A 22,791-nucleotide genomic window follows, 5' to 3' on the forward strand; every position below is an offset into this window, starting at 1 on the left:
CAATAATCAACGAGGTAGCCCCTCTTCAACTTAAGAGTCTCCACTAAATACTCAAAACCTGGGTACAATAGCCTACTCAACGAAGACAGACGCTCTCTTAGAGTTGCTGAACGCAACTGGAGATCAGTCCCGTTGACTATTCACCTCAAATTACTAAGGAAAAAGAGAAATGCCTATTACAAGAAGATTAAGCGCACCAAAGCAGACTTCTTCAAACATCAACTAGACCAAGCTAGAAATCGCCCTAAAAAACAATTTGAGCTAATCAAAACACATTCTAAGGACGTCCCTCAACAGTTTCAAGCCGCCGCCCAATCGCAACCCAACTGTGAACAATTCTCTGCCTTCTTTACTCAGAAGACCCTCAACATCGAAAACGATCTCTTAAAGGACCGATTACTTTATTCTGTGCCACTTTCACAAACCCCTCCGTCACCATCTACCACAACACACCAAAACTCTTCAAAATGTGTCCCAAAGAACAAAGCCGCCTGGTCATTCTTTGACACCTACTTGGAAGAGGCCTTGGGTAAGATTCTAAATACCTTGAAACATTCCAATCACCTCATTGATCCGCTCCCCGCTAACGCTGTTAAAGACCTAACCTCATGGCTGCTTCCGCTTTGGACCAAAATCATTAACAGTTCACTCCAACAAGGTTGCATTCCAGATACCCTCAAAGTCGGCCAAGTCTCTCCTATCCTTGAGAAACCAACAGCTGACCCCACAGATCTTAACAATTATAGTCCTATATCCAATATCCCTACCTTAGCCAAACTGCTTGAAAAATGCATGCACCACCAACTAACGAAACATATCGCTCGCTTTGACCTCCTTGACAACCACCAATCTGGCTTCAGAGCGGGGCACAGCATGGAATCAGCCATGACTCACATTATCGATGATGCGATTCAAATCCTGGACCAGAACGGCTCATGCTTACTCATCCTGCTGGACCTATCCTCAGCTTTTGATACAGTCAAACATGAGAGTCTGCTGGATCTGCTCAGGCTGAGGATGCGTCTTGCAGGACCAGTGCTAAACTGGTTCACCTCCTTTCTACATAACCAAACACAACAATTCAAGATTAACAACACTCTTTCCTACCTAAGGCTGGGCGTCCCACAAGGATCCTCACTCTCCTCGACATTGTTCAACTTATTCATGGAGCCGCTCACCGAAATTCTCCAAGTGTCTAACGTGCAATACCATATGTACGCTGATGATACACAACTATATCTAAAGATTAACACCTTGGAAGACATTAACCCCTCCCATGCTGGTGACGAACCCCAGCAGTCACGCCCCGCGGTGGGCGTGTGCTGATGACGGCTGGGGTTCGTCACGGCCCTGCCCTGTTCGTTTGTTTACAGCACAGGGGAAAATTTGCGGCCGCAGCGAAGGGGTTAAACAGCTTAACTCCACACTCAGGAACACCCAAACATGGTTGGCAGATAATCATCTCAAACTGAATGCTCTTAAGACCGAATTCCTTCTTATAGCCCCCCCCCCACTAAAATCCCTTTGATGCAAAACTTAATCCAACATCTCACTGCACTCAACTTGCAACCAACTATTGTGGACTCAGTAAAATCATTGGGAATTACTCTGGACAGCAATCTCTCCATGCAGAAACACGTTAGCAACACTACAAACTTCCAGTTAAACATTCTAAGGAAGTTGAAGCCATTCTTGCCAGTCAACGACTTCAAACAGGCTGTACACGCGCTAGTTATCCCCCGTGTCGATTATGGTATTGTCTGTTTATGCGGCCTCCCAAAAGCGACTACAGCCCCCCTTAGAGCGTCAATAAACTCTGCAGCAAGACTCATCACCGGCTCGAAAAGAAGTTCCCACATCTCCCTTGACCTAAAATCCCTGAATTGGCTCCCGTTTGAAGCAAGAACCCAGCTAAAAATTGCTTGCATGACACAGAAGGCCTTACACCACAAGGCTCCCATTTACCTCGCACAGAAATTGACAATCTCTGGTGGCTCAAGGTCCTCTAGGGGCGCAGATAACCTTCTACTGAAACCTCAAAGATTCAATAAAACGATCCTTCTCTGGGATGGCGCCTAGGATTTGGAATACTCTTCCCCCTGAAACCAGATCTAATTCTTCTTTCGTATCTTTCAAAAATGAAGTAAAAGCGATTCTCATGGCAAAATTTACCTGACCACTTTACCTGGTCCTGAACCTTTTTTCATCTGAGACTCGTTGCTTTTGTTCTAGGAACAACTATGATCCCAGGCTTCGGTACTCTACGACTTTTTCTGGGTGTTTTATTTTATTTATCCCATGTTTGTTCGCTATACTGTGTCTTAGTATTCTTTATGTATATTCAACTCTTTTCATTGTAAAGCGCTCTGATATCTGTAAGGATCTTGTTCGCGCTCTATAAAACCTAAATAAATAAATAAAATAAATAAATAAATATCGATATCCTGCCAGTGAAGTAGAATATCTGAGAATTTTTCAAGAATTTCTTGCAAAAGTTGTTTTAGGATTTCATCCTCCTCAACTGTGAGAGGATAATTACATCCTTACAGAATAGCAGCACCAAGGATCAGATCTAAAGCACCATTGTATTCTCAATGAGGTGGCAAGGTATCTCCTCACGTTCTTGCTGAACACATCAAAATAATCTCTTTATGCAGCTGCAATAGCCTCATTCTAACCTCTTCTTTGGTGTTCCTGGTATTCTCCTGGAGTGGAAGTGCAAGGACTAAACAGGTCGTGGTTTGTTTTGTGTTAAGTGTTCCCAAGTAGCACTCCTTGTGGCAAAAGGCAGAGGAAATTGTAATTGACAGAGCATTCCAACCATTTGTGGATTGTGTAACTTTAAACAGGAATTTGTTAGAACAATAGTTTAGCTGGAGTGTTGAGAGTTAACTTAGGGGCCCGATGTAGGTGGACAAATACCGGTCGGTAAGATTCCTTATTGGCCTTGCATTTAAGGAATCCAGTGACTCTGTGACCTTAAACAATGGTGTAGTTCACTCCTCTCCCCCCCCGCCTCCCCAACTAATCCAATATTAATGGAGCACCAACAATACCTTGAATTTCTTTGGGTTTATTTGTCCTAATAACAGCAAATACATACATCTCTAGAAAATGTCTGGTTGATAAATCAAATGGAGGCTCCAGAGTCCACGAATACCAATTCCTTCATGGGACTTTGTGCTAAAAGCATGTTTACTTACAAATAAAAGTGAGCTTACAGGTAACAGACAGTGGCATGTCAGTTGGGCTTGTTCTAGGCCTGCCATCTATGAACGTGCTTTGGCATTTTCTGACTTCTTAACGCAATCCCATACAAAGTGACCAACTTGCCCATGATAAATGCAAAGCCCTGCCTTCCATGATCGTTCCTTCTTGTCGTTAGATAACGGTCCATTAACACCTCCAACCTGCTTGGGTCAGCCGCGGCCCGTGGAGGGAGTTCCGTGGGGCAGAAACGCGGGGCGGGGGAGGGGAAGGGTGCTAAACACAAAATGCGATGCAGGGCGCGCTACGAAATTCGTTTTATTTATTACATTGTTTACTTACCTCCAATTATCCATATTCCGGTGTTTAGCACCCCCCTCCCTGCCCCTGCCCCGCCCTGCCTTTCTGCACCACGGTACTCCATCCACGGGCCGCGGCTGGCTTGGGTTCTTCCCCTGAAGCAGATTTCGATTCAGTTGAGGGTGTAGGATAAAAGGTCTCCACCCCCACCTACTGCATTCTGATCTGCAATACGTTCACCAACTTAGCTGCAATTTGAAAAGTTAGGTCAATAAGAGCAACTACTGAAGGAGGTCTACTAACTACCAGAGATAATGCAACCTTCAACTCATACCATAGCCCTTGATAGAAGGCAGCTGCCACTGATTTTTATGACAAAGGGGCTTCAGCCACTAATTGTTGAAAAATGACTAATATGTGATGTCAGTTCTCTTAGGCCTTGTCCTAACGTAAGACTGCATGTTTTGCCTGTTGCCAAAAATGGACCTGAACAGAGTGATAGAATGTGAGCAGTCAGATAACCAGTGACTCTGATTTATAATAATGTGAGTGGCTCGAATTTAGAAGCCCTTGAAACGGTGTGTGAAAAACAAAGGATGCCTTTGTTATATAAGTGGGTAGGTGTGGTGGTGAAGTCAAAATGCAAGTGGCACTGGCCAAAAAGGTTTGAAACAATTATGGATCACCTACCTACTTGCTGAGCGTTGCAAAAGAAACTATACCTTGACTAAGGGAAGAGCGTCCCATGATTACTGTGTAACTAGCAAAGTAGGAGTTCTCGTGCTCAAGATAGAAGTAGTAGATGAGGAAAGGCGTGAGGTTATTGTGGGTGTTAATTATTTCAGACACAATAATAGGTAGGCCCTTTTCTAGCCGTGTCATGGTCTTGAATCTTGGTTACGGCTTGTGCCATAACCTGCAAATGATTCTTGGAAAGATCCACAGCCCACATAAATGGCCTGGCAAACTGCTTGGACTAAAGGGCTACAATGCCATCACGAATGCTACATTTTCCATTCCGTCTCTGTTTATGGTGATAGGCAAACAGACGCACACAAACATACACACACACATACACACAAAGGTAAAAATGGGGGAAGGGAGAGAGAAAGACAACTGCCACTCTTTTACTTTTTCAGAGCATCACAAGGATAGACAGGCACAGCAGGTAATAGATCTCGGTGGTAATTTGTGCTCATTAACTTTCTTCTATGCAGTATTTGGCCAACCAGAAAGTTTTCAGTCAGATTAAACATGGAGGCAGATTTCTAGTTGCAGGTTGATGAATCCCTGATTACTGATCAGAGAAAAGTCCCAAACCACACGCAGTTCAGGAAAATCCTGAATACTGAACTGCCCAGGTGCGTCCCAACTGAACTCCATTGAGAAGAGGGGCAACCATTAAGGAACATCAGATTAGGGCTTTCAAATGCCCCTACTTTGTCAATCCTGTAGTGATCTGAGGCTGAAATGTGGCGCACGTTCCTTTACAAAGCTATCACATTAATTAATACATTTGTAATTTATATTCCTAATCACCTGCAATCAGCCAATCTTCTAGCCTGCTATCGGCCTGTGTCTGTGGAAACAGAGGCCAAAAACAGTTTAAAGTGGACAGCGCTGGTCTGCAGGAACCGCTTACCGAGATAAGTCACATGGCTCTTTTAAATAATTTTCATAGGCCTACCACTGGTACAATGCATGTGGTTTGGCATCCAGTAAAGTCTTTGTAGTAGTCACACTCAGCTTGAGTAGCTTTCTTGAACTGAAATTCAGAGGGATAAAAGCGTCTTTTAATTTCTAATAAATATTTGTAAAAGCAAATATTGCCTGTATGTTTTAGAGGTCCGGATAGCAGTGTTTCTGAATAACTCTGCTTGCTATAGGTATATATGTATTTTTTAATAAAGGTGTTATGAATGTGCATATGTTTGTGGGATAAGAATTTCACTTATAAGAAATTGTACAAAATACCTACAGAAATCTGGGGTTTTGTTTTTCTATAACATTGAACTTTTGCTATGGGAAGTGCATGTATGTGTCCTTCAAAGAAGTCTTCTAGACATCCATCGCAAAGTCTGCATTTCTTGTATGCATGTACAGTAAGTAAGGATTAAGCCTTAATTCGTTTCATGCAGCATTGTGTAACCCACAGGTGTTGCCTAATCCGCTCAGGTTCAGACCTTGTTTTTTCTATTCATAATAAAACAATTTTTTCCCACCGTATCAGTAACGACAAGTAAGGAGATCATGCTATCCCCTAATTACTAGGGAGTTTATCTAGGACACAAAACAAATGTGTGCTGTGAATATAAGCCTTTCGTCTAGCCTTGATATCATTTTAACACTTGTGCCTCGCTATTTATAAAGCCTAAAGCACTGATGTTCTTTCTGAGACATTGGCGTGGTGTGCGGTAAGGTAACCATAGACTTTGGTGGCAGACAAGGCAAGGGCCACCTAGTTTGACTGAGTATGTTCCAACAGTGCACTAATCACAGGCTTTTTAACTGTCTCTGCACACTTTCCACACCTGATGTAACACTGAAGGCTCTACTTTCGCACTAATTCCAGCTATCATCATTTTGCTTCAGGGCAGGGATACTCAACGTCAGGTGTCAGAGGAGAAGAGAGTGTGTGTGTTGTGTGACTCCTCTCAGCATCAATAAAACACTCAGCACTTCACTGTACATAACATTCAACACTGGCATGAGAGGCACCTTAACACTCTCGAGGGGCACAAGTCTGTCTTTGGAGGGGATACAGACATGCAGATTTTCAGCAGGGACTCCTTCTTGACAAATTAGGAATATATATTTTTCAGATTAAACACTGCCACCTTGGCACCAGTGGCATTCTTTCACTCTAAACATGAGGCTATCACATTTTTTCACTGTATGGCTATAGATGGCTCCCACAGTTTCCCCTCCAAGAGACCTCTACTAAATCCTTAATTGTTAAGGACATGAAATCAATCCCTTAATTATTCTGAAACTGTAGCATAGACATTGGTTAATTGCTTAATTCATACTTTTGCCGTGGGGTGTTTTATGTTTGTTTGAAAACCAGCACTATTACGTACTGCATGAGCGAAGACCAAACTTATGTTGTGACAAGTTGTATTTCAAGTTATGTTTCTTGAGTCATTTGGTTTATATTTTCAGAGGCACCCACGTTTCTAGGCGTTGGAACAAAAACTCTAGAATAATCAATGGTTTTGAACGGTGTGAAAGTGAATGCACATATGTATATATCACAGGAACAACTCCTCCTCACAACCACTTTATCATTTATATCAACTGTTAAGCACTAGGTATTGAAAACTGTAAAAAAAAAAGTTGATTATTATTTGGGTGGCAGTTGTCCACCTCAAGGAATAATGTCACTAAATTAACTCCCAGGCAGCTATGGCACAGAGCAGACTGTCTTAACTTAGGGCAATGGGTAAGGTATTTATGCAGTGGAAAGCCAGTAATAAAGTCATAACACCAAACAGTAAAAAACCCAAACCAAATTAGAAAAAGAGTACAATGTAACAAAATTCCACCAAGACAACAAAAAAGTAAAGTATTTTAAGTAAAAATAGCATCTAAGAGTGCAAAGCACTAATGATAGTCAATGGCTGCGATAGACGGGGACTTAGGCATGACTTGAGGATGACCGTGATGTGGCCCGGGTTGGATACACCTACTGGATTAGTCCCAGTGAAAGGTTGGAAGTCGAAAAGTTTGAAAACAATTAAGTACCACTTCAGAAAGGACTTCGCAACCCTTTTAAAGAACATTTCTGACATTTCTCTCAAGGCCCAATGTGAAATAGGACATTAGTATTTTTCGGACGAAAAATCTTCACCTGTACTACACCACTGTAATTGTAGCCACTACTGTGGAATAGACAGCTGGATATCTGAAGCAGGTTGGTCTTGCTGGTGCCCAGCAGCTTTGGAGCTTTCTAGCTGATTTTTTTAAGTCCCAATGCAAATTTGGACTTTGTTTTTTTCTCAGGTGTGGGTGCCTTTGAGAGGGACAAAGAAGAAATCCAATTCAAAGCTGTGGATCTGCTGGCTGGAACGTTTTCCGGCAAGCCCCTTTAAACCTTTGGTGGAAACGTTTTAAAACATTCTTCTGGTACACTTCTAAAGACCCTAGGACCCCAGGGTAAGTAGAGGTCAAGGGCATAGTTCAGTCTACGCCCGGTTGAAACTGGCCAGCTAGGCACTTCAGGAGAAAGGCCTCTTGCAGCTTGTTACGTCCCTTTAGTCGTACAGGAGGTTAGCTAAATGACCCTTTGAGTCCACTTCTTTGTCCTGGGTACAAGAGAAAGCAGAACTAGTCCCTCAGGGCTCATCACAGATGTCAGACCGCAGGGACATTCCTCTTTTGATCTTTTGCAGTTCCAGAAAGTTTTCTGAGCAGGGTGCCTTTGGGGCCACATTTATGTCTGAATCAGAACAACTGAGAGTTGAGGCAAGGACACCGCACCTGTCAACAAAAAAAGTCTGGCAAAGTACTGATGGTGCAGGGAAACCAGGCAGTACATCCCTCTCCACTCCTTATTTGGAAATTCCCAAACTTAAGGCAATCAGAAAAAAATGGAATCCGCTCCCATCGATTTTATAAGCATCCAAAGTCTGGTAGACACAAATTGTTTGTGATGATCTGAAGAATATGCCAAGTTGTTATGTTCTTATATCCTTAATTCTTTGTTGACAACGATGAACATATAAAGTTGTTAAAATCCATTATTCATAATCCTTTTGGCCTTTGGGGCCACATTTATGGTTGGCACTAGGTAGCGGGGAGAGGGTCTCCTGTGCACTCCCCAACCAACAGGGAACAAGGCCCAGGGGACAATCCTACCTATTTTTTCAGCAGTTCCCCTTTTCCCTACTGCACACAGTCCCACAGTGCTGCTCACTCTTAAATATCCAAGATGGAGTAACCCTTTCTTTCTTGTGAAGAGCTCATGTCTACCCACTTGCCTGCACACCTGTGGCAGATCTCTGTGAGTCAATCCCAATACCAAAGATCCCGGGCCAGGCTGCGCCGGTGGTACGACCTCATCATCCTTTGTGATTGGGTGTATGAGGTGCCTAGCTGAATGCCCCCCCGCTCTCGCAATCTGCTCCGTCTGATAGGGTGAGATTTCTCTACCCTGCCACCTAATCCCAGGCCTCTTCCGGAGTGCTAAAGAAGTGGGCACAGGAGTCATGGATCACTTTCAAAGGGGCGGGAACATCACCATATATTTGAGATTTATGGCTCTCAGCTTTTGTTTAAACTCATCAAAAGATTTCTGCTTCTGCTGCATACATCTCAAGTAGTCCCGAAAGATCATGATGCGTGTGAATTGGAACATGAGGTCTCCAGCCTTCCGTACCTCCCGGAGTATTACATCTCGGTCTCAGAAATAAAGGAACCGTGCAATCATGGGTCGCTTGAGAGTCCCCGGTGGAGGTTCAGGCACTAATGATCTGTTGGCATGCTCCAGAACGAACCAGGGGGAGAGGAGATCAGCCGAGACCCAGGATTTAAGCCAAGTTTCCAAGAATTTCTCAGGGTCCGTACCTTCCGTGCCCTTGGGAAACCTTATGAAGAGGAGGTTATTCAACCGAACTCTATTTTCAGCAGCGTCCGAACTGGCCTTGAGATGTTTTGTTGAGAGGGTCAGTTTTGAGACAGTGACCTTAAGTGTGGATATTGCATTTTTCAGGGTGAGACTCAACTTTCGGCCTCTGTGACCAGGTTTGCGACATTACAGAGGTCTTGCCTGAGTACAGTAACGTCCATTCTCACCTCTCCAATTCTCGTTTCCACTGCTTCCATTGAGGCCTGAATGGCCTGTAGGATGACTCCAGAATCTGTCGATTTCAATGAAGGTGCTCCAGGGTACTTTCCGATGAGGTCCCTCCCGGTGCAACCAGAGGGGTGGGGAATCTGTTTTCGATTGGGCCTGTGATGTTGGGCCCTTATCCTTACCCAAGGCTACCAGCCGCTCTGCAATCCAGGCCGCCCAGCCACCACACAAGAGAACTATCCACTGGGGGGCCCACAGACCACGGTTGTGAAGCGGATGAACTGTTGGATCCGACCTGGTCGCCACCACCCAGTGACTATAGGGTGGAGCAGCACGAGCAGCTGGTTCTCCACTCACCAGAGCCCTGCCCCAGCTCCTCTCCCAGGCACTCCAAGCAGTCAGAGTATACCACAGGCTCAGGCATACGTGGCCTCGGCCTCCGAACCATTGTCTAGGTGGTACGTCCGGTTCACTTCAAGAGGCCCACAGCCTGACCCGCTTGTCCTATATATAAACCACAAAAATGAAGGGGCAGCGCGAGCATCCGGCCGATCAAACATGGCCACCTATGGTTCCAAAGTGGTTCAGGCCCATCGTACACCAGGGACAGTCTGTCCCAATGGGCTGGTGACCCTCTAGCAAACACAAGGAGATGATGGATGGAGTGCCGAAACTTTTCAGAGACTCACCCCCATTCCGGGATCTGGGTTGAATCCATCATCGTTCTTTAGCTCACTTTGCCACACCAGTTCAAACCCATCCATATGCAAATCAGTATTAACCCTGTTCCTCATGGGAACAGTCCATTCTAACTGCCAAGCCAAATCTTCCATGGACTGGAAACAAGCATCCTGGGACCGGACACCCCTCATCAGCCAGGCCAGCTTAAATCCAGTGGCAAAGTGAGGAAGGGACACACGTCTGGGCATACCCTCCCAACTTAGGACGAACAAAGCAAACACAAGGAAATGGTGGACGGAGCGTTGAAACTTTTCAGAGACTCACCCCTAGTCACTTATCTGGGTTGAAATGCCACCCCAGTTCAGATCCAGCCAATTTGCAAATCAGTCTTGACCCTGTTCCTCATGGGAACAGTCCAGCCCGAAAGGCTAAGCCAGATGTTCTCTGGACTGGAAACAAGCATCCTGGTTTCGGGGTAACACTCCTCATCAGCCAGGCTAACTTGAATCCAGTGCAACGTGAGCAAGCGACCTATGTCCGGGCATACCCTGCCAACTTACTGTAAACAATCTTAAGGAGCTGTGTTTAGCTCTCCCAGAAACGACCCACCATCTTGGCCTTGCAGACCACGCCCCCTTACAACTTTACCAATGTGTTAACAAACCTTTATGGTTTGCAATTTACTTCTCTCTGTTAATGTGGGGCAAAAAATACTTCACTGTTATTGATAGGTTGTTATATTTGATATTTTAAGCCTCAGTTCGACAAAAATGTCCATCCAAGTAGATATAAAAGAGTTTTGACTCTGCGACAAATTTGCACGGTGCAAACACCATTCTATCATCAGTAACAATCCTATCGAAAGACTGCCAGTCTGCCATGCTCTAACCGGGAAACCTGAGGAGTCTGGAGAGCGTTTTAATCTGCTGATTTCCGTGACAATCTCTAAGTGTGCAGCAATGCAGAGTTTTTACAAAAATATGTAACTCTAACAGCAGATGTGTGACATGGGACAGGACTAAAACTTTGTGTTATGTTGTGTTCATGAATTCTCGAGAAGTTACATTCATTGAAATGTGGTCTGTTACGGTTAGCTGTGCTTTGTATATTTGAGGTAACTTGATCATAAGTTTTATGACTGGTATCTGTCACAAACTTTATGATACACATTGCACAGTTGAATTCCAACTCATATGGTGGCATTTGAAAATCTCATCTATGTGAACATTAACTTTATGTTTGTGAGAGCCAGTATGATGATCTTTTGCACAATGCAAGTGCCACTGCAGTATCAAAGGTCGTGTGGTGTCACTTTCTGTAATGTCTGCCAAGGTTGACAGTTGATGTCTCTTCCTGTGATGTCACTCATGTTACAGGTCGGTCACTTTCGGCAATATGATCTAGGGTCAGGTGATATCACCTAATCCAGACCTAATCATTGGTGAATCAATGTCCTTGGATTGCACTCTTATAAAAATGCTAACACTGAAGTTATAGAACAAAAAAAAAACATGGAGCTTAAACCAATCATTTAAAAGAGCTTCACGCCTCCTATTGCGCACCTATTCCATGATGCCGCAAAAACCCACACAGTTCTGTTTTTCATACACACCTAACCACTTCCGCAAAACAGTGAAGCAGCAAGGGTACTATGGACTCTAGAGCTTGTTGGGTAATCAAATACAAAAATAATCATGTTTCGGAGGGCGCTTCAGGTCTCTGTGGCTAATGCACCTTTGATTACTACACGCCTGCCTCAAACGTATTTAGCTTTTTCATAACAGCCTCAAACATTCTTTAACAGTTCTCAACATGCTCCACCATCCCCCGTAAAAAAATACAGGATGTTGCATTTGCTCTGCAGGTTTCATTCTTAAGTACTATGGAGAACCCAAGAATGATGCCATAGTGCAGTTGTAGCACATGTGGGCCCAGGATAAGCCTGATGGTGAAAAGTCTCTTTTTACACAAACATAAACCCCATGTGCATGAACCAGTTTTACTGAGAAAAAAACCCATCAAAGTCAACATATAACTACATATATTATGTAAATAAAAACGTTAAGTATGAAGATCTGAGGGAAGCTGATCAGAAGAGGTAGGAGGATTCAAACACAAAACCCAGGTTACGAGTAGATGAAGAGAAAAAGAGCTGAGCATAAGAAAAACTCAGATCTTCTGTCTCCCTGGCTCAAAACCATATTTTTGTATCTAATTTATTGAATTGTATTTATTTTGATGGGTGTTCGAAGTTGCAAAGCCAAATACTTTACCAATGTTTTACGCTTTAGGAGCTTCATTAAGTAAAAAGCTGGCAAAGTTATTAAAAGCAGGAATGCAAATTGCCCCGAGTTTCAGCTTGAATCTTCAAGGTCTGCAAGGGCGCTTTCACTGTTTGGCAGCTGTTAGCATTTGCTCCGAGGGCCGCCTACCATTCCCACTACCAAACATCAGAGGACGAGAGTTCTGTCAGTGGAGAACAGCATGTTTGTGGCTGCTAAGGGTACCTATTACGTACCTAATATGCTCATCAGAAGGAGGGGTGGGCGAGAGGGCCATTCTTCACCAGGCCTCTGCAATGGTGGTGCAACATATATATAGAATTTCAACATAAAGTGGTCAGCTTTGTTAATAATGAGAGGCACCAAATACTGCTAATTAAACTAGATCGCGCTAGATCATGATCTGACATATTTTCTCTTTCCTTACATGACACATTTGTAAGCTTTGAAACTGGTTCTGTTCCTAGAAGTGCCCACTTCAGTTTAGTAGTCAGGCATCGTAAAAACGTCTGACATACCTGGTTCCCTAGTTATCCCATGGAGCTAAGAACAGTGAAAACTGCTGCTCTTCAGTTTCATGGAGCCTGATGTCCTGCTCAGCTTGGACACGACGTGCAGCAGCAACAGGTGATAGATTAGGCTTAACCTAGACCCCAGGTGATGTTTTAAGACTACACCAGTGTTCGTGAAGGGCAAACTTTCATGACTTTGCATGTGAAGTTTTATTTTTTCTCATCCCCAGATTTATTACATGAAAAAAGAAACAGAGAACATGGTTTTTGGAATGTTCTTTCAAAATTCCATCCTCTTTTCTCATGCAAAATCTTTCACTTGCTTGCAATGTTAGAAATAGTATGTATAGTGATAAGTTAAAAAGTAACACTTGATATCAGTTTTGTCTATATTTCTTAGCAGAAATGCCCTCGACACAATAAAATGTTTTATTTGAATATAAAGCTCAACATTTTCATTTTTTTAGGAAGATAATGTATAATTTGGGAAATCCTTGGCTAAACTGTGCGACACTAAACCAGAACAATTTTGAAGCCATTGAAATCTACTCTGCTGCGTGGTCTAAAATATCAAGACATAATATAGAAACTGCAAACGTACAAAATATGGAGGACAAAATTTTAGTATATAAGCAAGTGGTTTTGAAAACTGCCCAAACCTTGGAAACCCTTCACTTCTTGAACAACTAACACTTTGTAAATAGTGAAGACGCGATATTTCCACTGCGTTCAACATCCATCAAGTGAAATGGCAGTCACCCTTCTGGAATCTTCTCTGCTAAGTTATTTACCGAATGGCTCAAAAGACACATAACGGACTCTGATATAATATTTGTAATCAGCTGCAATGGTTTAGCACGGATTTACATGTCCTAACGTAATGCAGAAATGGGGCGACCTGTTAACCTGTAACCTGACAAAATGCAGTGTTGCATGAGTCAGAATCCTGGAAAGACATAGTCGGCCATCCATCTTCCGATGTCAGTAAAGTGAATTCCAGATAATAGTAAGATCTATTTTGGCAGAGCTTGGAAACTGCAGAAGTTCTTTATATAGCACTCCTTAAAAAGTTATGTATTGTTCCATACTAGATCGTGGGTCTGTCACAGTGATCCTGTCGCAAAATCTCAATATAGCATTTAATATATTTCACTTGTGAAATGTCTGCACGAGTGGGTGAACTATTTTGTGTCAAGGTCGCACCTGAGATGAAGATTAGCAATTGAACCCCAACCAGTACCAAAAACACAGAGCAACATTTCTGTGACTGTTATCTCTGTGGTGATGGCTTTTGTATTAAAGTGTTGCCCATTCCGTCACCTCAACATCCTTAGGGCTGTTTTGCCTTTCAACTGCATTTCTGTGTCACTTAGATAAAAAAAAAATTAAAATGCTGCCAGACTCGAGGGACATCCTTATAGAATACCAATATTTTCCCTGGAAAATGTTCCCTACAATACCACTTGACGCCAATACCTGTACAAATATTGTGACAATCTGTAAAACGTATTTACTTCCAAAAATATAAACTTGAAAAAACAAATACATGAAGCTCTAAATTACTTCAAACGTAGATTAGAACTACCCTAACTATTCGCAGATTATTACGAACGCAACAGACAGAAGTGTCGTGAAAAAAAGGGGCGGAATATAGGACATTTTAGGCAATATATTTCTTAAGTGGCACTTCCAGAAACATATTTTAAAAAATCGCCACTTTCATTTTCTTTAAACACGGTGGTAACCCGAACAATTGCTGGGGGGCCTACCAGAGGTTTGATTGTGTCCCTACTTTTTGTGGCGCAGCAGCTCTTCGACCGGTGCAGTCTCGCTCAGCCTGCCTGTGGAGCCGTCTCGCACAGCCTGGGGGTCATTTGTGCCTTATCTGTGCCCGTCGCACGCTGTCATCCTGTCGAGGTGAAACGGTGGCCTGGCCGCCATCACGTGTTCAACCGGCAGTCGCGCGCCTGTTTCCCGGCAACCCCTGTGCGTTCGGCCCTGAGAGCTCGCGCCTGCAGGGTTCCTCGTTTTGCCTTCGTGAGAACCCCCACGCGCCCCGCGTACCAGGTGCCACGAGCCGCCAACGGTCCGCGAGCCTTCTTCTTCGTGGAGGCGCCGTCCTGACAATGACGCAGTTTCTTGCTTGGTATTATCGAACAACAATATCGTCACGGAAGCGTGAAAGTAGCGCTTTCTCTCCGGTACGACATACGCTACAACCCTGCCTTTAAAGTGGGATGAAAAAAGCGGTAAGTGGGATCTTAAAAAGGGGCGGGAAATATGTCATTAAGGGCTTGTGTCACCCACCCCTCAGGTATTGTGAGGGCCACTGGAAAAGGACTGTCTTTTCCTTCTTCCCCAGGGAATACAAGGAGTGTCCACGTCTGCTCTGCTGCTGGAAGCTGCCTTCCTCTCTCTTTCTTCCTCTCTTTCTGTCTCGCTCTTCTTCATTTACTGAAAACCGTGACTTAAGAAACGGTTCTCACACTCTTTCTTCTTTACATTTATTTGTTCCCCCGTGAAATAGATCCGAACAAGAAAAACACTTTTGCTGGAGACGTCTTTTTCTGAAAATTTTCTGTTCCAAAGTGCTGCTTTGGGGATAAAAGGTTCAAAATATGAAAACTAAATAACCAAATAAATCAAAACAGATTGGCCGCAAAGTGGTCAGATTGATTTTATTCACACCCAAATACATTAGCGCCCGCTTTACAGAGTTTGCCAGTGAAGTGATACTTTTGTTTTTTTTGTCTTTCTTTGAACAGCATTGTTTCCCTGGGCGGGGAAGGGCACCATTCCTGGATGCACTATAATGCCTGATTGATGAGTGGTTTGGAAAATAAAATGTGCACCGCTGCTCTGTGTACATGTGTAGTCTTTTTAAACCATACTGCTTATGCTTTTTAAGGATATAAGCAATGGTCATAGAAACAAGTCCCTTCCGTGCCCTGTAGTCATGTCCTTAACTTATCAGGCAAAAGCACTCACTGATTTCTGTGCGTAATTTGAATTGAGTCGCATCCAAGTGTTTATAGCGGGGCACAATTGAATTGTAATTGAAGGCAGTGCAAGTTTCAGTGTGGCAGTATGGTGTTCGGTGGGGGAGAAGATGTGGCACTATGCTCAGAGCTGCTATATTTGGAACTGGTAAGCCCGGTTCAGCCTTCCTGACCAGTCCACCAGACCACTCTCCTGAGGGAGTACATTCCCATGCCAGACCTTAAAAGGTCCGCAAGACCTTAGAAGAATGGTGTCTTAGCACCAGCAAGGGGACCCTAGCGCTGTCAAGTGTGGGTTAAACTTGAAGGCCTCTCCACCACAATCCATACTGAAATGTACCTCCAGTCTTGCTGGCAGGCCTATGAAGCAGCACACCCTACGCAGAGGTCTTCAAACTATTTGATGACGAGACCCCCCCGTCAATTGTTTTTGGGCATAAGGACCTCCTCCTGAATTTATTTCTAGAACTTGTTACTGCTAATCATTGACAACTATCGACAATCATAAACACCCCCAATTCCCACGGCAAATAATTTTTACAGTTGGGAAATAATATTAGTGTTTAGCAAACCAAAGGTCAGTGAGCGTGGGGGCATGGTCAAAGGTGTGGCTCAAAACAAACTGCTTCATTTATAAGGAATTGGCATAGGGAAGAGCGGCACGTCTTCTTGCTGCGCTGCCCTACGCCTATGGGAAGGTCAGGAATGCACATTATTTATGAAATATGGTGTGTTCCTGTCCTGCTTTGGTGCACAAATTGCTGCCTAGCGCCAATGTAGGCAGGATTGTGCTTGTCCCCGAAGGGGCGCCTTCCTGCACATAAACAATATTAAGAGGGGTTTTCCTCTTTCTATATAGCACACATGGAAAGAGGAAAAAACGAGAATAAATGACAACATTTCTCCTCGTTTCGCCTGCTGAGGGGAGGCGTAAGGTTTTGGCGCTGCTCCAGGTTTACATGGTTTTGTAAATCAGGAGCAGCTTCAAAATCCATGGGTGTTGCGTGAGAAAACCCATCGCAATGCGTTCGGAACGCCTACTTAACAAAGAGTAAGGCATAGCAGCGATTTGCGCTGCTTTGTCTTACTCCAACTCTATGAGGCCATGCAAAGCCACACAGGGTGACTTTGCGTCAACACAGATATGATTGAGACGCTTGTGCGGCTGGAGATTAAAAAAAGGTGGCGTTCTGGCGGCGCAAGACTCATAAATCAGCCCAAAAATATTTTGTTTGTTTTTTAGGTCTTTCACCATCAGGTAGCTACATATAAAATAATGGGTAGCTTAAATGAAAAATACATTTTTAAAAGTTGCTACTCAGTGGCAAATGTACTGCACTACATTATGAAACCTCCATTAGTTAATGCACTGGAGAGGTCTGTGTGTAACCAGAGAGCCACAGAATTAAATTTGGTTGGTGCAGTAGAGAATGGGGACTTGTGCATTTTTACTGCTCTGAGGACACAGCCTGTGACAGAAAGCACTGTGAATGTGTAAGACATTATTTTATGCATTTATAAATAGTTTTAGGATAAAATGGAGCTTCCAAAATGTAGATGTTAGTAATATCAGACCGTAAGTAATGCAATTTCTTTTTTTTTGGATAACTGTCCCTTCAACACCTCCTCAAGGGCACTAAACGATGGGTAAATTACGATTAAAAGCGTGCATCTCAAAGCCCAGTTGTTAACTCTTCATGCTACCTCTAAAAAAACATGTTTACCATCACAGTGCTTGGAGTGATATGAGCAATTAAAGCCAGAACTGCTCTCAAGCACACTTTACGTTTGCAGATTAACTCATAGCGCATATTTGCATTTCATTCAGGCAAGCAGAATTGTTTTCCCTGTCTGACCGGCCTTTTTGTTTCACAGCACAAGAGACTCAATTAACTTCAGCAGAAGCATTTTAACGATAGAATGAAGCACATGTTTTGTATGCCAGGCAAAAGTGATTCCTGGAAATGCGCCAACATCTTCCCAGGGCTCCAGGGCCCCCCTGGGGGTCACGCTTCACTGATTGAAGACCTTTGACCTAGAGCAACAGTGACTCTGTCACTGAGGTCACAGGACCCTTGAGAAGGGCCGGCCCTAGGGCGGTGCGACCGGTGTGACCGCACCAGGTGCTGACTTTGGCTGGGGGGGTCATGTTTGCAAGTATATTATTGTTTGACAAGCACTTGCAGCCTCCTTCCTGGCTACCAGCAATTTTCGGCAACAATAAAAATATTATGATAACGCTGGTGATTAATGTTCTTCTTAGAGAGATATCAGAGTTTTGCCTAGTGGAAGTTTTGACTTATGAAAAGGTAGTGCAAAGGGTTAATGTGCCTGCTTCAAAGAACATGTACCATGCAGATCACAAAGTACACATAATGTAAATAGGTCAGTGGGTTACTGCTTTTGTCAGAGAGATCCTTTTATTGCTTAGAATGTTATATTTTTTCCCCCAGTCTTTGATTATCCTATTGTTGCAAAAAGTGTTCATTTGGATATAGATCAACTCAGATTATTAAGAACACCCAAACATGGTATTCGGTTTTAAATTCTGAGTTTGTGTTTCTCCAGACTAATCACTTAAACTATACCTCCTACTAGTATGGTTGTCATGTGACTCCTACACCTTGTAGTCCATTATCTTATGTAACATTTAATATACAGTGATTTACACACGATTAATGCATTGTCTTTGTGTAATGTGTGTGATGTAAAGTGCTCTTACACCCTACACTGGCATGGGTAGTGCTGTAAATCAAATGAAATGCATCTGAGAGAGAGTGTGATTATGGAGCCTTGAAGGGCACTGTTAAAGGGTTGTGGTGAGGGAATCCGTGGCGGAGGTGGCATTGGAGGGCACCACCACCAAACATTGTTGCACAGGGCGGCACCAGCGCTAAAGCCAGCCCTGCCCTTGAGGCCAGTCTGCCTCACCCATTGGTACCCCCATTGGCCTTGTTTCAGCAGTAGTATCTGCAACTCAACTGGGATCGGCAATGCAGGATTTGCACACACACCATACTAAGTTTGCAAACTTCACAGTTTGCTTCATGCACAATCACTTTTAATATGTGCTGTCTGCTCTGAGGCCACTGGACAGTGTTGACTAAAGTTTGCAGCAAAAAAAGGCTGCAGCGTAATGCAGTATATTTTCTGATACTTTATTATGTTGACATTTTTACACCTGCTAACAGTCTCTGGAAAGATTTGTATTATAAGAACCAGTGTAACATACAAATGCAGAAGTGAGAAGGGTGATCAATTAACCTTTGCATAGGGCTGTCCCCATTGCAGCCACACAAGGCACATTTTTTAGTAACTATTGATCCGTTTGAGCTACAAACATTTTATTAGTTAAAATTGTCATATTATGCAGCAGATGATGTATTATTATGTGGCAAATATGGCAGAACCATAATTATTTAGAAAACATTTGCAAACTACGATATTTTGCCATTCATGTTTAAACTACACTTGTGGAATTAGGGAGGAAAAATGGTGATGACAGAAACTGCATGGCTCGAAGACATATGGCTTGTGCTTCCACTTTTAATCGTATTGGGGATATTCTGTGATTATAGTTATATCCCACTTTGTGAATATATTTTAATGTCAATAACATATTAAACCATAAATAATCTTGTGTATCATTGGTTGAATTAACCCGTTTACCACGGCGGACATTCCGCTGCGGTGCGGGCTTTCTACAGAGTGGGCGGGGCTGCATCGGCCAACGGTCGTTCGCAGCACCCGCGAGGTAGTGCTAGCACGGAAGGGGTTAAATAACATAATAAGCTGTAATTGGTCAGTAAAATGCCAAACAAATACAAAAAATTGGGATGTTTTGCACATTTTGGCCACACCTGTGACTTCTCCCACTGATCCAATCCTAGGTTATTCCCGCCCTCTGATTCTCCGCCCAGAGTTCCCCTACTTGTTTTTCTCTCTTTGACCACTGGACAGAAATGTTGACTTTGTTGGTGGCAGTTAGCTGTTGGAAGATAAATACATAACAACAATGATTTTGTTATAAATCATTTTGGAAATGTTTCACTTCTGAAATTGTGAGACTGTATTAAACATACTTAGGATTGTAGAAAGATACTGAATGGTCTTAACTGTGTCTCAGTACTCCTGTTATGTATGCCCTTTTCCTCGCGACATCTCGTTCATCTGCAGATCTTATGTAACACCTGATCCTTCCTCTTCAGCACCCTCTTTTCACTCTCTCCTGTGTGCGCTTCCTCACATCTCCTTCATGTCACTTCCCCAAACACACAAAGCACCCACTCACCTCTAAGCATTGTATTTCCTTTTACTTTCACCATATCAATATTCTGACAAATGTATACCTTCTTCACACAGAATCACAATTGCAACTGGAATAAGTGAGCTTTGCTCTCTGCGCTCTGCACAGAGGCCAAGGATTGGATGACCATTTATTCTGAACACCGTTTTTAACCAGTGATTGGCACTGTGAAAAACTCAAGCTGCCTTCAGCGCCAGTTCCAGGGCTTTCAAACGTGGCCTGTTTTAAACACCTAGAGGCTACTCGGTTCAAGGTATGCACTATAAAATAGTGAATTCATCACATAAAAATGCACTGAATGTTGTTTGTTGCAATGAGTTTATCAGCTTGGTGTTTGTTGCAATGAGTTTATCAGCTGCCTTGTTAAAGTTTAAGTTGGTGGATGTTAACATAACATGTTTATAGTATATATGTGGTTCATGTATAGTTTAAAAGGATTTACATAAACTCTAGCAATACTTGGTAGTATTGAATACACTGCTGAAGTAGTTACACACACAAAGGGAGGGGTCTTTCTGTTTTTTTAAAGTATTTCTTGCATTGCATAAGTGGGGCAAAGGTTGTGGTTTCAAACTGTAATTACAGGTACTGCGATATGCTTAATTTTCGCACTGCTTGATGGTCACTTGTAAAGAGGTCTCAACAAGCTCTGGCCATGGTTTTTTCAGGTATTTAAGTGCCTCTAAAAGATGCTTAAAAGCCACATTCTTTTAGAGCAGGATTAAAAAAACTTTTCTTTCTACTGAATTACATTCACAGATTGCATGCTATTGCAAATAATCTTCACCTACTACTCCCTTAAAAAATCCTGCATGAAAAATTGACCTTGAATCAAGCTTAATTTTTCTCTCCCATATTTATTTTGAACGCACCTCTACTCCTCTTACCTTATGCATGTCTGTATATAGTCTACTCTAAATCTCATGCCTGTCTCTCTTAATCTCTTTTTCTGAAATCACATTCCTGCAACCTAACAGTATCTATTCATTTCACCAAGCATTTGCTTCTCGCATAACCCCTGCTTAATCACACCTCGTCATTAATATACCACAGTGAAAATCAGGAAAATGCATAGAATGGTTTCTTTTAGCATGCATGATTAACCCCAAATACCAAGGGACTGGCTACTAACTCTGGGGCTTCCGAATAGCATGCTACTTGGCGTAAAGCGCTTCAACTGCTCGTCTGGGTTAGTAAGTTAGTATATAAACGCAATTTCAATACTTTTCAATTTCAGTGTACTACACAAAATAAAATGCAAGCCCACAACATCCTGGCAATAGCAAACACTTATTGAATGCAAGATTATGTTAAACATGATATATTAAACAGGAACTAAATTGCTGACTTGGATTACCTTAATGTTTTTTACATTCATTTTTCAGAAATCGATCAGTGTGTTTGGTAATAATTAGTTAAGAACCTGAATATAGTGCCTGATAGCGACCTGTTTCAATGCTTTTTGAAAATTATTACAGGGTCTGGGACCCAGAGAGACCCGACACACTTAATACCTGACTACAACTTAAAAAAAAACTTTAGACATTTGTTTAACATTTTGTGTGGTTTTCAAGCTAACTTTAAAGTCCTGTGGCATTTGTTCTGTTTGGCTTCAGCAATAAACTGTGTTTGAGCAACTATTAATGCCTGCTCTGAACTTTATATGTTATGACTCTAATTGCGTTTTTTAACATATTGTGGTTATGTTTCATTTGAGATGCCTGGGTGGTGGCAAAGAAAGTATTTGCTGTGTTTAATTGTGGATGTACTTAGTGTGTTCTTTGCGGTATTCTACATGTCCTCCGGCGCAAGTGTACCTCATTGTTGATACCCATCATAATGTGTGAGACTTAGGCTATTGTTTAGTTGTTTGCCAGTTTGAATGGCTAACATCCCATTACTTTCTTGTCTCAGTCCGTAACTGGGTGAGATGTTAATCATGTGGACAGAAATGGTTTCTACTGTAGCAAAAGCTAAAAAATAGACCTCAAAAGTGTCCGATTTTCCTTCACTACTACAAAAGGAGGACGTCGTCATCCAATACATCTTGATTTTTTATTTTTCTGGGTAAGGTTGGTTTTTCTTGAGAGGTCAGAAGTTAGTTTAGCTCAATTCAAGTTATTTATTTAACTGTTATAAATGAAGCTACGTTAAGTGAGCTTCAATAGTATTAAATGCAATGACCAATGAATTATGTTTTTGTAGATGGATTGTAGATGAATAACAATGGATTGGGATGCGGCCTGAGTGGTTATCAGTAGCTGAGATTAATTTAAGCATTCCATCCTTCACTGTTTAGTCTACTTATTGTGTCGCCCTAAGTGGGGCGGGTATGCCCAGACTAGAGTCCAGTGCACACTGTGTCACTTGAACTAAGCTGTACCCGGCTGATGAGCCCATAAATAGAGCGAAACCGGTACCGGGTTGCTTTTGCTCTGGTTCAGGGAGGACCAGATTTGGCAGTTCAGGCTGGCCTGAGCAGGGTCAAGACTGATTTGCATATAACTAGGTCCAAACTGCTCAACACTGTCCTGATACTGCCTTACTGCTCGACCAAGCTACCACTGTAGAGAGTAAGGTTCTATCTAACCTTAACCTCTGCCAAACCTCTGGAGACCCTTGGACTGTATACACTCTGTACCTCACTTTGGTGCAGTATATATAGAGCCAGTTTCTTACATTGGTGGATCAGCGGTGGGATACAAACTTG

General features: G+C 42.8%; 1 protein-coding gene and 1 long non-coding RNA gene across 3 annotated transcripts in view; one reads left to right on the forward strand and one right to left on the reverse strand.

Annotated features, from left to right (window-relative positions):
* LOC144817750 (uncharacterized) overlaps positions 1-14,698 on the reverse strand; it is a 191,598-nt gene extending 176,900 nt beyond the window's left edge. The window contains exon 1 of one of the 2 annotated variants that reach the window (XR_013606971.1): positions 14,569-14,698. This is a non-coding gene — a long non-coding RNA (uncharacterized LOC144817750). Of the gene's footprint in view, positions 1-14,545 lie in introns of both variants that reach the window. The other variant, XR_013606970.1, reaches the window with a different exon arrangement.
* Positions 14,699-14,874: 176 nt separating this feature from the next.
* Positions 14,875-22,791, forward strand: part of ATP6V1B1 (ATPase H+ transporting V1 subunit B1) — a 989,440-nt gene continuing 981,523 nt past the window's right edge. Inside the window, exons 1-2 of the mRNA XM_078674535.1 lie at positions 14,875-15,025; positions 20,138-20,334. The gene's annotated coding sequence lies outside the window, so the exon portion shown is untranslated. The remainder of the gene's footprint in view (positions 15,026-20,137; positions 20,335-22,791) is intronic.

The sequence above is a fragment of the Lissotriton helveticus genome, chromosome 2_1 (genome assembly GCF_964261635.1).
Source record: "Lissotriton helveticus chromosome 2_1, aLisHel1.1, whole genome shotgun sequence".
Classification (NCBI taxonomy): Eukaryota; Metazoa; Chordata; class Amphibia; order Caudata; family Salamandridae; genus Lissotriton; species Lissotriton helveticus.